Source organism: Plectropomus leopardus, chromosome 1 (genome assembly GCF_008729295.1).
Source record: "Plectropomus leopardus isolate mb chromosome 1, YSFRI_Pleo_2.0, whole genome shotgun sequence".
Lineage (NCBI taxonomy): Eukaryota > Metazoa > Chordata > Actinopteri > Perciformes > Serranidae > Plectropomus > Plectropomus leopardus.
In genome coordinates this window covers 15,447,115-15,460,769 of record NC_056463.1, presented here as the reverse complement: position 1 = coordinate 15,460,769, position 13,655 = coordinate 15,447,115, and positions in this window count along the sequence as shown.

Below are 13,655 nucleotides of genomic sequence, written 5' to 3'. Positions count from 1 at the left end.
AGTGAAGGCGGAAAAATCCATTCAGGGAAATCATACAAGAAACAAAGTCCATAAATCCAAGCAGAGTCAAAAACCAGGAATGCAAACATGAGGAAAAGGCTGGAGAGCATGAACACACAATCTGGCAACTGAATGCAGGCTAAACTGTGCTTTAAATACATAAGGGCTGATTACTAACTGTGCACAGGTGAAACTCGTGAGGCAATTAAAAAAACTCAGGAAATAAAGGTTGCGATGAGAAAATGTTTCAAAATAAAACAGGAAGTGGACACAAACACATCAACAGAAACTTGACAGAATATTACACATCAGTTCACATTCAGTTTATTCACAAAAAAAGTTGAAATACAAGTACAATTACGAGACATAATGAAGATATTTGAAAATTGACAATAGGTGCCCAGACACTAAGCATATATATATATACATAAACATTTTATGGTGTGTTTTCATCCACTTTCCTAGGATGGTCTTCTGGCACTAAACCTTCACACTCCAATTGGAGAGAGGGAATACTGACAGGCTGTAAAGATTACAGAGACATCACTGGGACAGAGGGATCCACTTTGATTCTACACCAGCCTGCCTTTAAAGAAGTGTGTGAAAAAGGAGGTGTGCAAACAACTGTGTGAGCTTTGTGGTAGCTCAGGTGGAAAGGTAGTGATGTGTGTGTGTTGTGTGTGTGTGTGTGTGTGTGTGTGTGTTAGTGATTGCCTCAACTTTTAAACTCCACATATTACCATCAGACCTCATATGACACCTTCCTAGACTGTAAATCCCAACAAAAGCTTTGGGATTTGTTGAAGTAAGAGGTGTAATGAAATATAGTGAGCTAAATTTTCCCATCTTTGTACTTGGCAGATTCAAATTTACAGATGAACCGCTTTTTTAAAAAAAAAATTATCTGGTGTGAATCCAAACAAACAGCCACAACATTTGCTAACTTCACTTCTGAAGCTCAATTACCAACATATTGATATACAACGGTTTGTATGACACTCTTTGGATTAATGCTTCACTAATGATGTTACGTACTTAATATAAAGTTACTGAGGTTAGATTTACTGAGTTAAGTGGTGAGGTTGAGGAAGAGAAACATGGTAACAACACACCTTAAAATAACTCAAAATTCACTTGAGGTTAACACTGTTCCGTGTCAGTTCACTTGCAAAAGCTAAAGTATAAAAACGATAGGCGGCACTTATATACCCTAAAGTTGTATTTTTATAATGATTTTTCAAACAGTATTACATATAATTTCCTTCCATTGAAATTTAACTTATGCACTTTTTTAATGTCTTCCAACTCTGTTTCAACATGTTAATAATTTTATTTCTGAAAATTAATACCATGCACCATTTTTTTATTAATGTTTTTCTGTTTAAAAGGAACCACATATCCTTTAATTCATAAAAGTCTAGATTTAATGCCTGTTACAGATTACAGCTTTAAACTCATTCACATTTGCACCTTGGCAGGTCAAAACAAAGACACGGCACATTAACAAACAATTCAAAGTACGTTTATATGTCATCCAAAAAAAGGAACACAAGACACACAACACAACAGCACATCACAAGTGCATGCTTGTCAAATAAAGCAAGTACTGTACATTTTCATAAACACTAAATGTGTCACTTGTTCTTATATTTTTATGTTTATAGTCTCCCCTCCTACTTCCTCGTAGAGATCACTAAAATCTTAACAGCTTTTTACAGCTGCTATAATATTGCCAGGCTGTTGGGGGACTCGGTTGAGTAAAAATTCCCTTTTGGTCAAGAGTGCTTTTAATTTGGCATCCCCGCCGGGTAAGTTTGAATACCATTCACCTTGCTGTCAAAAATAAAACCAGATGTTAGGCTACATGAATACCTTGTGAACAATGGCAAGAGATTTGAATGAATGTGCTGAAAAAAATGTTTTATAGAGCAGGTTTCAAGTTAAGTGATGCGAAAGAGTCGACCATTAAGCACATGTAAAGAGGGCTTTATTATGTCATAGGCTTGCAATTATGTGGAATGCTTGTTGTGATTTATTACAGGAGAGGTGACAAACACAATGTTATCATCTTGCTTGCTTTTATTCTGTCCTAGTTATCCACATGTTAAATCATGCCCCCATCAGATGCACAATATGACTATAATGTGTCAGCGCAATAATACAGCCAGGAGAAATAGGCCCAATGTTGCACAATTGAAAATATTTTTTTTCCCTCTCTATATATTTTTGGGTACACAACACTATCATTCTTTAGATCTCCCTGGACACAGGGACTAAAGACAAACAATAAGGATCCATAATAGCACTGCTGAGTTTTGCTTATGAAATTGCCTGTGTCATAACACACACACACACACACACGCACGCTTAAGTATGCAAGCATATGTCTGTGTGTGCACTGCGCCTGCACTGTACATATTTTTGTGTGTATTTGTGTGTCCAACTCTGCCCGTGTGTGTATTATCGCTTGCCTATTTTGGGGTCATATTTGATAAGCCCCTGAGTGATGTGGCAAGATGAAGTGACAGTTTGTCAGAAAGCGGGTCATGGGGCAGTCACTGTGTAGGCGGCCTTCTGCACCCGTGTACCGGGTATAATTAGGCACTCATTACCATATCAGTCAATTACCAACAACCACTCTGGGTGCTTTCTCTCAGGAATCTGCCCTTCTGGACACCAGTTCCGAGGAAGGACAGATTTTTCTTGGCTGCAGAAGCAATTATTTTTTTTCGTCTCTCTCCCTCCTTCCCCTTATTATGATTGCTACTGGTAAAACAATAGCTTAGGTTTTGTTGTGTTGTGTTGCTGCGGGCACCATCTGTGGTGGTGAGGGGGAGGCACAACAATACTCGTCCATATGGTCAGGGCATCAGCAGCGGGCTATATCTGCTCATCAAGTCCTGTCATTGTCATCAGCCACTCTGCTCATACACTCGTCCATGTTCATCTGTCACACTCGCGCGCACACACACAGACACGGGACTGACACAGCAAGATGTGGTCATATACTTATTTATGAGGGGAAGATGAGGTTGGATGAGCAGCTGTCTTGTTGGAGCGTATATCAATGTTCTCAAACACTTCATTTTAAGATACATTGCACAGAATTTTCCAGCAGAGTCAAAATCTTTTGCCTGATGATGAGCCAGTTTTGTTATCCCTCAAAAAAAAAAGTCATGAGAGGACAAATAAGTCTCGTTATAATATCTGTTAAAAAATGTTTTCACTTGTCTTAGGCTGACACTAATGTGCCATGATTTTGATATCAAATAATCAGTTTTCATCTGCACCAATGAAATAATTTGCCACCTCAACATCAATCCCAACCCGCATTCGTTGATTGGTGTTGGGAGCTTGGGGCTTTTTTAGACATACCCATCTGCTGTCTCGCACCTCCTAATCTGCAACATACAGACAAACACGCGCACACACACACACACACACACACACACACACACACACACACACACACACACACACACACACACACACAGAAACTGAAAGAAAAAGCCATAACTGGTGCCATCATTCTATCCTACATTAAGAGTATTTTTACCAAAGCAATTTGCTTTTGTTTACCTTTAACTTTGCATTTGTATTTTTATCTGTCAAGGATTGGTAGACAATATCGATGAATATAAATTGCATGATATGTCTTAATTTTTTTTCATTTGCATGGAGGATCCGCCTCATTGTAAAGGACCAAATCCGTGTACTTCCTCCAGGTGAGAGGCTGGCTGTGCTCATCAAGATAACGAGAAGATGAGGAAGACAAGGCAAGGGCCAGCAAAGAAAAGCTACATTATACATACGCAGCATAGAAAAGAGATGGTTAGATATGGGTATTAGATGCAACATACAAAATAAGCATGCTATAGTGAAAGACGACAGGGGGACATGGGCTTGAGGAAAAACAGATTACTTGTGAGAGATCTAAAAGCGATAGAGAGGCCAAGATAGAGACAGCAAGAAGGAGGGTAAGGGAAGGACAAAGCTGAAGGCATGTGAAAGCTGAGATAACCGGTTATCCCTGCGTCATCACGGTCTGCGTTTATCTCAGCCTGCCTTGCTCCGTATCTCTCCCTATCTTCCAGTTTCACCAAATAATAGAAACCTTGAAACAAAGCCCAGAGTGAGTGTGGTTTTTAATTGGTCTCCAGAATCTATAATTAACACAACGCATTAACGTGCACACAATGCACTGCCTGCCATCACTTGCTCTCACATTTTCGCATGTAACTTTTTGCATAGAGGAAAAAATAAAAATGTTGCATTTGTTCCACTCCCCACTGGATTTTGACTCATTTGGGGCTTAGAGTCCATTTTGTAAAATCTGACAAGTTGATCTTACTTAAATAATCTTGGAAACTGAATGAAAATAAAAATGACCACATGAAACCACCCTTTTTTTTTTTTTTTTTTGGAGTGTTTGCAACTTCAGTAAACCAAGTCAGTCTGACTTAACTTGATCATGATGAAGAGGATTTTGCCAATGATGAAGTTTGGAGATCTGTGAGTTCTCTTTTGTTAACACGTCAAGGAAAATACAAACATCACTGACTTGTTTGCAACCAGCAGAATACAGATATATAGCTCAGTGTACTTGGTTTACTGAAGTTTGTAAAACTTAGAAAAATTAAGTAAATTTGACTAAATTTCAAGTAAACTTAACACATAGATAGATAAACATAGTAGTAAACATAGATTAAGAATTAATAGTTATATTTGCTGACATTTTTCAGGGCAATTGGTTTCCTAGATTTTTCAAAGTAAAATCAACTTGTCAGATTTTACAAAAAAAAAAGAGTGCAGTGATGTCAGGACATAACTGCTACTAGATGGCGGAAAAACAAAAGCTGAAGCTGAATATCCTTATTATGAGCAAATGAGTAGCATTTAAAAAAAACAAAATCTGGCCTGTTTGCTGTGGCTGGTTCATTTTGCTGTTGAGAGACCCGTATGGACAGGCTAATACTCAGCAGATCACAGGGATTGGGATATTGTTTAAAGGATCAGCTAAACAATAGGAAGGGGAGCTCTCCTCTCCTCTATCTCGATTTTGCCTCAGGCACTGTGGAGGACTGCCCTACCCACTCCTCTCCCTCTGCTCCTTCAAACCAGCTCTTCTCATCATCTTGACCTCTCCCTTCCTGTCTTTCACCCTGTCCTCTTGTGTCCCCTCCAATCTGTCCCCTTCTCCTCTGCAGTCAGGGACAATTTCAGGGGTCTGCTTGTCCTGATTGTTGTTGCAGACCAATCATCCTCCAGTGCTGTTTGCCCTCTGGTCACCTGGCCCCCACACCACAGCAGAGGGGATTTGGGGGCTGACAGTTGCCCCTGGCGAAGCAAAAACAGACTGAGGGACAAAGTGGGTGATGGGATAGGAGGGAGGAGGGAGTAGCGTTGCATGGCCGCCTCAGTCAGTTTGAGCCCTGGGAGACAGCTGGACTCCCTCTAACCTCCTGGCTTGTGGGGGTCAGCAGCCATACGGACCAAATCCTTGGCCTGGAACATGACCAACGTCTATGGGATCTGGCCAGGAGCGGCCGATTACCAAAGCCCAATTAATGTAGATCAGAAAACAGCCTGGATCTGCAGCTCTATAGGTCACTAGTTTATCTATTCAGATTAGCATATTGGCATATACAGAAAAATAAATATCCTGATAAAATTAAAGCAATGAAAGAAGAAGGAAGACTCTTTACCTTTTAACACACAAATAGACATCAGTTTTCCTGTGTTCAGATGGCTTTCACAAGCATTTAAACCTCTGAAACCTGAGAAAATTGGTTTGATTTCTTTCAGATATGGGGAAAATGCTATGAGCCACTTGGAAAGAAAAGTCCCATAAACAAACAAAAACAAAACAAAACAAAAAAAAGTAAAAGGTGAAAAGAAAATGACATGAAAATTATCAAAACAAGAGCTATGGAAATGTTATTTGTAAATGATTATATTTTATTCTTTACTTTCTTTTTTCTTTTTTTTTCTAGTTTAGGGTAATTTCCTAGTAACTTTTTTTTCTTTCAAATTTCTTTCTAATTTTGGCCACTTCTTTTGAAGTTGCTAGTTGCCTTACTCCAATTCTTTTGAAAGATTGGAGCCAATTTGCTCAAGTTTGAAAAAGTTCAAGAGGAGAGAGAAAACAAAAAATGAGCACAAAACACACAATCAAGATGACATAAACTTCCCATTCTGATAGTATCTAATTTTCTAAGAGCACAAGCTTGGCAGCTGTATTTTGCATCTCTGATTGTCTTACACATATTCCCTTTTTATCAAATGTCATGAAAGGTGTAATTATGTCGGCCCCCTTGAAATATCCCCGGCGTGTTCGCTCGTGTTCGTGTGGCGCTCAGCACATATAATTTAATTTGAATTCATTACTCCCCCTCCTGTCAGTTAATATATTCATGACTTCCAATTCCCTCAGAGCTGTCCCACCACCTGGAGTGTCCTCCCTCATCTGTGTCACTCCTTCCCCCCACCTCCTCCTCCCTCCCGTCCTCTCGTACTCCTCACCCCTCCTGGCCCTGCGGGTTCCCTGGGGGCCCATGAAGGGGTGTTAGGGCCAGGGTCACAGAGGCTGGGGGGCCCGCTGTCATTAGGGTGCAGTGGAATGTGTTAGCAGAGACCAGCTGGGACCAGCCAGCTCTGTTCCGGCCCTTTCTCTGCTGGTGCTGCTGGTGTTGGTGTGTGTGTGTGTGTGTGTGTGTGTGTGTGTGTGTGTGGTGTGTGTGTGTGTGTGTGTGTGTGTGTGTGTGTGTGTGTGTGTGTGTGTGTGTGTGTGTGTGTGTGTGTATGTCTGCTACTGTATGTGAGTGGTGGCGGGGAGTTGGTGACGCCTGCAAATGACAGCGATGAGATGGCAGAGAAGACTATTCACACTGCTGAACACTTCTGCAACAACTTCTGTGTTTGTTCAGTCTTTGAAAAGGTTCAAATGAAAATGTCAGCATACTGATTTTGTAGGTTACACTGTAAAATCTGACAAGTTGATTTTACTTTTTTTCAATCTAGGAAACTGATTGCCTTGGAAAATGTATGTAAATATAAATATTAGTCTCAATTTATGCTTAATTTACATATAAATTTGTCAGTTTTACTTAACATTTACTCATATTTACTTAGTTTTGTGAAGTTGTTGCAACTTAAAAAATACAATATTAATTAAATCAATCTTTCCAATTTTTAGCAACTTAAAGTAAACCAAGTATACTGAGCTGTATTCTGTATTCTACTAGTTGAAAACTAGTCATTCATGTTTGTATATTCTTAAACATGTTAGGATAACAGAACTCACAGATTTCCTAACTTCAGCATTGGGAAAATCCCCTTTTTCATGATCAAGATAAGTCAGACTAACTTGGTTTACTGAAGTTGCTAACACTTTGAAAGACCACGTTGATTTCGGTCAGAATTTTTTTAGGTAACAGCAACTTCACAAAATAACTCTACACAGCTTAATTTCAAGTAACCTTAACATCTAGATAAAAAGCAAACATAAATTAAAAGTAGGATCATCTGGTCCAATTTTACAGTGTACTTTAGTTATATTTCTATTTCTGAGTCACAGCTTTGACAGACATAAGGTTGGAGCCTCCAGATTACAATCCATATTTTATGCTTGAATTCATCAACATAAAAAATCTCTCGGCAGTATCGGCACTCTGTGAATGGATGGATATGTAAACATTGTAGTTTTCATGGTGTGAAGTGTATTTAAGTAGGAATCATGCAAGGTGGCAAAGTAAAAGATGATGGTGGATAACACTGAACACTTTCATTTTTTGTCTGTTTGACTTCTTCCTCCTCTTTGGGAATAAGATGCATTATTTATCCTCCGCACAAAAAATGTTACATCATTCACTGAAATGCTAACTGAGAAGTCATGTTTCTCTGCAGTTTCATGGTAGAAAAGACAGAGTTTCAGCTTCAAAAATGCTCCTCTCTTCCTTTCATATTCTCTCTGTCTTTCATGTTGCACCTTTGTACCAGCCTCTCGACCGACACTGACTGAATATGTCCCTTCTGTGTGGTAAATATTTCATGGCGGGGAGCAGCTCGAAGTTTGATCGTTGCAGGGTGCCGGTGTAGGAGTTCAAAGGAGATGGTGGGTCCTCTGACAGCCAGCCAGAACAGAGTGGAGGAGGAGGAGTAGAGACTGAGGGGTAAGACAGGAGGTGGGGGAAGAGAAGAGAAGGCAAGTGGGGAAAGGGGGGAGCGAGGGAGGCACTGCTGTGTGCTCAGTTTAAATTCAGCACCACCAATTTCCTGGACAGCTCCCTCGGTCTTCAACACAGTGGAAAACAAGAAGTTGTGCAGTTTTGTTTTGGAATATTTTGAAACAACTTCCATAGTGAGATATATATGAAAAATCATTAGATTTGGAGAGCAACAGACTTCTTCATTGGTAGTCGTTAGAAATAAATGAGCACATGTGTGTAGTGTGTAGTCATACATGTGCATACTCGTGTGTATATGTGTGTGTGTGTGTGTGTGTGTGTGTGTATTAGAAGGGGGGCTTCATTATTAATCAGGGCCCTTCCCTTAGTGTGAGAGCTGCTCACACTCCATGGCTTAATGACTGAAAATGAGACGTAATTATGGGCTGTCAGTCCAGCCCCTGGCACCCCCTCTGCTCCTCCATCTCATGGGTCCATGTCCTCCCCTCTGCTGCACCACACCCAGACTGCCATCACTTACCAGCATCACTTATATCATATAATGGAGATACCTACCCCTACATAAACCCTATTCCACCACTTGCCGAGTTTAAAGTAAAAAAATAATGCAGATAAAATTACTCAATTTATATTGTGCTGCCTATCAGGCCCCCATCACCCTATACACCCCTTACATCTCACATTATAAGACATAGTAAAGTAGATTGTTAATCCGAATATCTGTTTCCGCCATTCGAAGTGAGAAAAAAAAGATAGTGAAACCACTTTTTTTATGAAAATTTTGCCTGACATGATACCAACAAATTAGGGATGGATGCATGATGGTTACCATTCTTATGATGTGGAAAAAAACGTGTACTCTTGGTCTGTTGTTCTGATGAATAATAATATAAGCTTGATGAGCCACAGTTAATTTTCTATGAATATATAGATTTAACGTCAACAAAAATTGGATCTGCAAAGCTCTTGGTACAGCACACATTTTGACAAAGACACACCAACAAGTTAAAGTAACAGAAGAATCATTCACCCTTTAAACAGTGCATCATATATTTTTTCTGCTATCTGTGCCTTTTCTTTTTCACACTAAACCTCCCTTCCTCTCTTGCTCTGTGCACTTAAGCTCATCGTTATGCGGCGTGTGGTTTGTCAGAGCTGATGATGAATTTGTTTATGAGTAGAGAGAGCTGATTTCCCCTGAGTGGTCTTTCTCTCTCTCTCTCTCTCCAGCTCGCTCTCTCTCTCTCTCTCTCTTACTCTTCTTCTTTCTCTCCTTCTCTTTGCATCAGTCCATCCAATCAAAGACAACCTCTCTCCCTTCACTGCCACCTCCAGCACTCTCCACCCCTGCAGGGTACTTCACCCATCTGACATCAGGATTTAATTCCAGCCAATCCTGAGCTGGAGGGGTTACTGACCACTGGACTATACAAAGGGACATGCGGATACAACTGAGTAACTGATTGTCTTTTAACAATGTTTAGAGTGTGGGGAACTGTTTGCACAACCCTGCTGGTTGAAACCCTTTAATCATGCTCAGTAGAAGTGTTAATGTCATCTTTTCCCTCCTGCAGCAGCCACTGTGAGAGAAAGCACCAGGTTGTACGATGAATGGATTTTAGGCAACACACAAACAAGGACAAACAGCCACAGTCAAAGAAACCCACATTTAACAATAGAATCCAGCAGTGCCCTGAAAGCTCTCATGCATGAGTAATGTGTTGCTTGTTTAACTCTTCAGCATCTCCTGCAAGATGGCAAGTTTAAAAATGTAGGCATGTTGATGTTACAGACAATACAAACCATTTTGTCTGACAGGTCCCCCTCCTGGGCCTTTCAATATAAGCATGCTGTTTGAAATCTGCCTGCATACACACATGTACTGCATGCGTATACACAGGCGCCTTCACACACACGCGTACACGCACTAATATCCCTGTTGGAGGTGGTGGAAGTGCCAGCTATTATCAATTAATCTTTGCTGTGTTTTTTCTCTTGCAGAGAGTGCTACCATATGGTTCTCTGTCAGCCACTGCTTTTAATTTACTCCTTGCGTCTGCTGTGAAAACAGACCAACATCCTATCATAATTGCTGATTTGATAGAGGGTGTATAGGAAGACGTGAAGGAGAGTGCTGCATACACACAACATGTATAATGGCTACATGTTGTGCTTTCAGTAGGTCGCATAAGTTTGCACACCCTTAATCTTGTAGTACCTCACTTACACAACATGATACACTGATGTGCACACGCTCACACTGTACGAAAAACTTAGAGGAAAGAGAATTCAAACGTGTATTTATTTGAAAAAACAAAAATAAAAAAATGTAGACCTATTAATAGGAAAAGTAACTTGATATGGTTTATTTAGATTTTTTTTCCTTTTGGGAGTTAGGATTAAGAGGAAAAGTATATGAATTACATTCATCACTTTTTAAGGGGTTGCAGCAAAAGAGGCATATGCTATGATCTATGTACATATTTGTTGCAATAATTAAATGATAACTAAAATTTTCACATGACGAAGATCTAGGTAGGATCAAAACGTTGTCTTTGATAACTTGTGTGACATGGAGTAAGTGTGCAGGCATTACCTTTACAAAAGGCACTTTTGGCATTTTTCTGTTGTTTGCTAGTAGACGTTAGTGATAAAAAGGCACCTTCATATAATATGAAGTCAATTGAGTGCTGCTGAGATGACATTTAGGCTGTATGTAGGCTGACATTAAAGTTAGCATCATCCTGGTTCCCCATGAGAGAAAAACCTATGTGATTATTCAGTTGGATTTTGGATTATTGCAGAAAAGAAGCTCTGTGATGAACAACATTTTGTGATATACATGTTTTCTTTAGCAAGATTATCTTCACAAATGAACACTACTTTTATGATTTTTGAAGGCTAAATGCAATCAACAGGAGTGAAAAGCTAATGTTTTATTATTGTAGAAAAAAACATGAAATACTCTTAAGCTTGTGTTAACCACAAACCTTATTTCAGGCTTATAACCAAAAGCCCATTCAGAAAGCCTTTTAACTTTAAGATCCCGGAAGTACAGAAATGCTAACTCATTTGCTCGTTTTAGGGCTCATTCCTGCATCAGTCTATGTAGAGAAAATCACTACAAGGCCAAATAGGTCCAAAGAAGTCCTAATAGATGCTATCTATTTATACAGACCTACTTGACTGTAAGCAGAAAATGATTTGATCAACCAATACAGAGTGTGTCTGAATGACTTTAGCATCTACAAACTGTAATATTCAAAATTAAAATCAGCGATAAAAGTAGTGAATAATTTCTTATAAATTTTCCCAACCAATTAAATGTGGCTTTGTGACCTTTCAGTTTTCCTCAGTATCACAGCTTGTAATAATTAGCGCAGCTAGATGTGAATAGCTCAAGGTTACATACTTTCAATTGCAATGGAGTGCTATACACAGCTCAGACATTTTATGAAGCACTGGCAAAGCCATGGGGGGCAGGGAGCAGAGCTATTCTCCCTGCCCCGCTGTGTGTGGGTGTGAAGAGGGTAGAGGTGAAGATGAAGAGGTCATCTCTGTTGTGGAGGAGGGGTTAAGGACAGATTCTTTTTTTTTTCTGGATGTGAAGGTCTCAGGTGTTATAGGAAATATGTGGGTTGGAGTGATGTTAAGGTGAATTTGAGTGTGTGTGTGTGTATGATGGATGAGGTGTGCTAATGTGGTCTCTCACCATAGATATTATGGTCAAACAGACGATCCATCAGAGCATATTGGACCAGAGGATTCTTCCACTCCCATCAGTCCTGTGCACTGCAGAGCAGACACATAGTGTGCACTCAAGACTGCACACTCTCTGAGATAATATATCAACAACATACACTTATTTATGAAAAATTGTAATATATGTGAAATACTGTGTGTTTTTACAAGACACATAACATACATAATGTAAACATTTATTTTAAATACCCATAGACATATAGCTAACGTTCTCATAAGCTGTGTTTTCATTCAGTTGTCAAGCGAATTTTGGTGGATGGTGGTGGATGAGTCTAACAAACCCTGGACTCTCATCCAGGACCCTAGTGTTCACTTCCTGTATTAATGTTGAGCCAAACCATGATTTTTTTCCTAATCATAACCACCGATGCTTTTGTTGCCTAATCCAAACCATGTGCTTTTGTTGATGTCCCAGCATTGGTTGTGGCATCCCAGGATGTCTTTAGTAGGCAGGAGCACATCCAGAGTGTAGCTTGTAGATGTGAAAGTCCACTGACAAATGATTTTATGTGCTAGTTTGAGACAAGTATTTGAAGAAAAAGAGATATAGTGTCTCAAAAGACAAACTTTTGAAAAGACAAATGAATAAGTAAAATAAAACCTGCACTTCAACAGTATTTTTTAATATATTGTTGTTATGTATTATATTTAGTGAGTTTTTATTTTTATTTTTATTGTTTAACTATATATATTTTGAGCCTTGCAACAAAAAAAGCATGTGAGTACAAATGCCATGATAATGAAACCTGAACAAGCATGGCAGGGAGCAGCAGTAGTGATGTCAGGAGCGAGCGTGGTCGGTGAGTGCTCAGGTGCTTGCTGGCGAAGGCCAATCATCACAGGGTTTGGCTCTGCTTAATGAGGGGATCTCCATGATCCAGTATCCAGGACAGGGTACCCTGACCCTCATCCACTACTCCTCCCAGCTCCAGGCTCCAGCTGCTACTATGCCCTACTGGTACAGAAAGAAAATTAAGGAGACAAACATCGGTCATGTTGACTTTACCTCAAATAATCTCTTAAAAGCCAAGAAATTTTGATTTTTTTTGATGGTGATTTAAATGCTAGTGTTTTTTGCTGGCTATATGAGGCCTTGTCTGAATATTCTAAAATGACTTCATTATCATCTTATATCACAGGAAACACAATATATTTACTTCATTTGACTTTGTAAATGTTTCTGTATGAATTTATTTCTGTGTGTCAAAGTAGTGTTCTCTTTTCCTCACACATTGATTGAAAAACAAAAACAAAACAAGAACAAAAACAATACCACGCTTTGTTTACTGTCAGTTTCCACCAAAAAAAGAAACCACTGCCAGAGAATGAAAACATGTCATTTTGCAAAGTCACAGTCATGTTTACATTTAGACTGCCACAGATACATTTTTCTTTCTTTCTTTTCTTTAATAATGAAGAATGCAGGTGGCAAATTTAATCAATAACATACATCCAGCATTCAGTAAACTTTGATTGAGGAAATGTGATCTAGATGCAGCGAGCAGCAGATATGCAGTAACTCTAAATGGCAGTCTTGATCTTTTGACAAATATGTACAGGAATATAGAAATCTTTGCTCCATACATTATATAAATATAGAAATAAAACAAAATCTCGTAAACTGAAGCAACAAAAGAGTGATTTTAAAAACAAGAAACATTTGCATAAATACACTCTGCAGATTTACAAGACCTGAAAACAAACAAA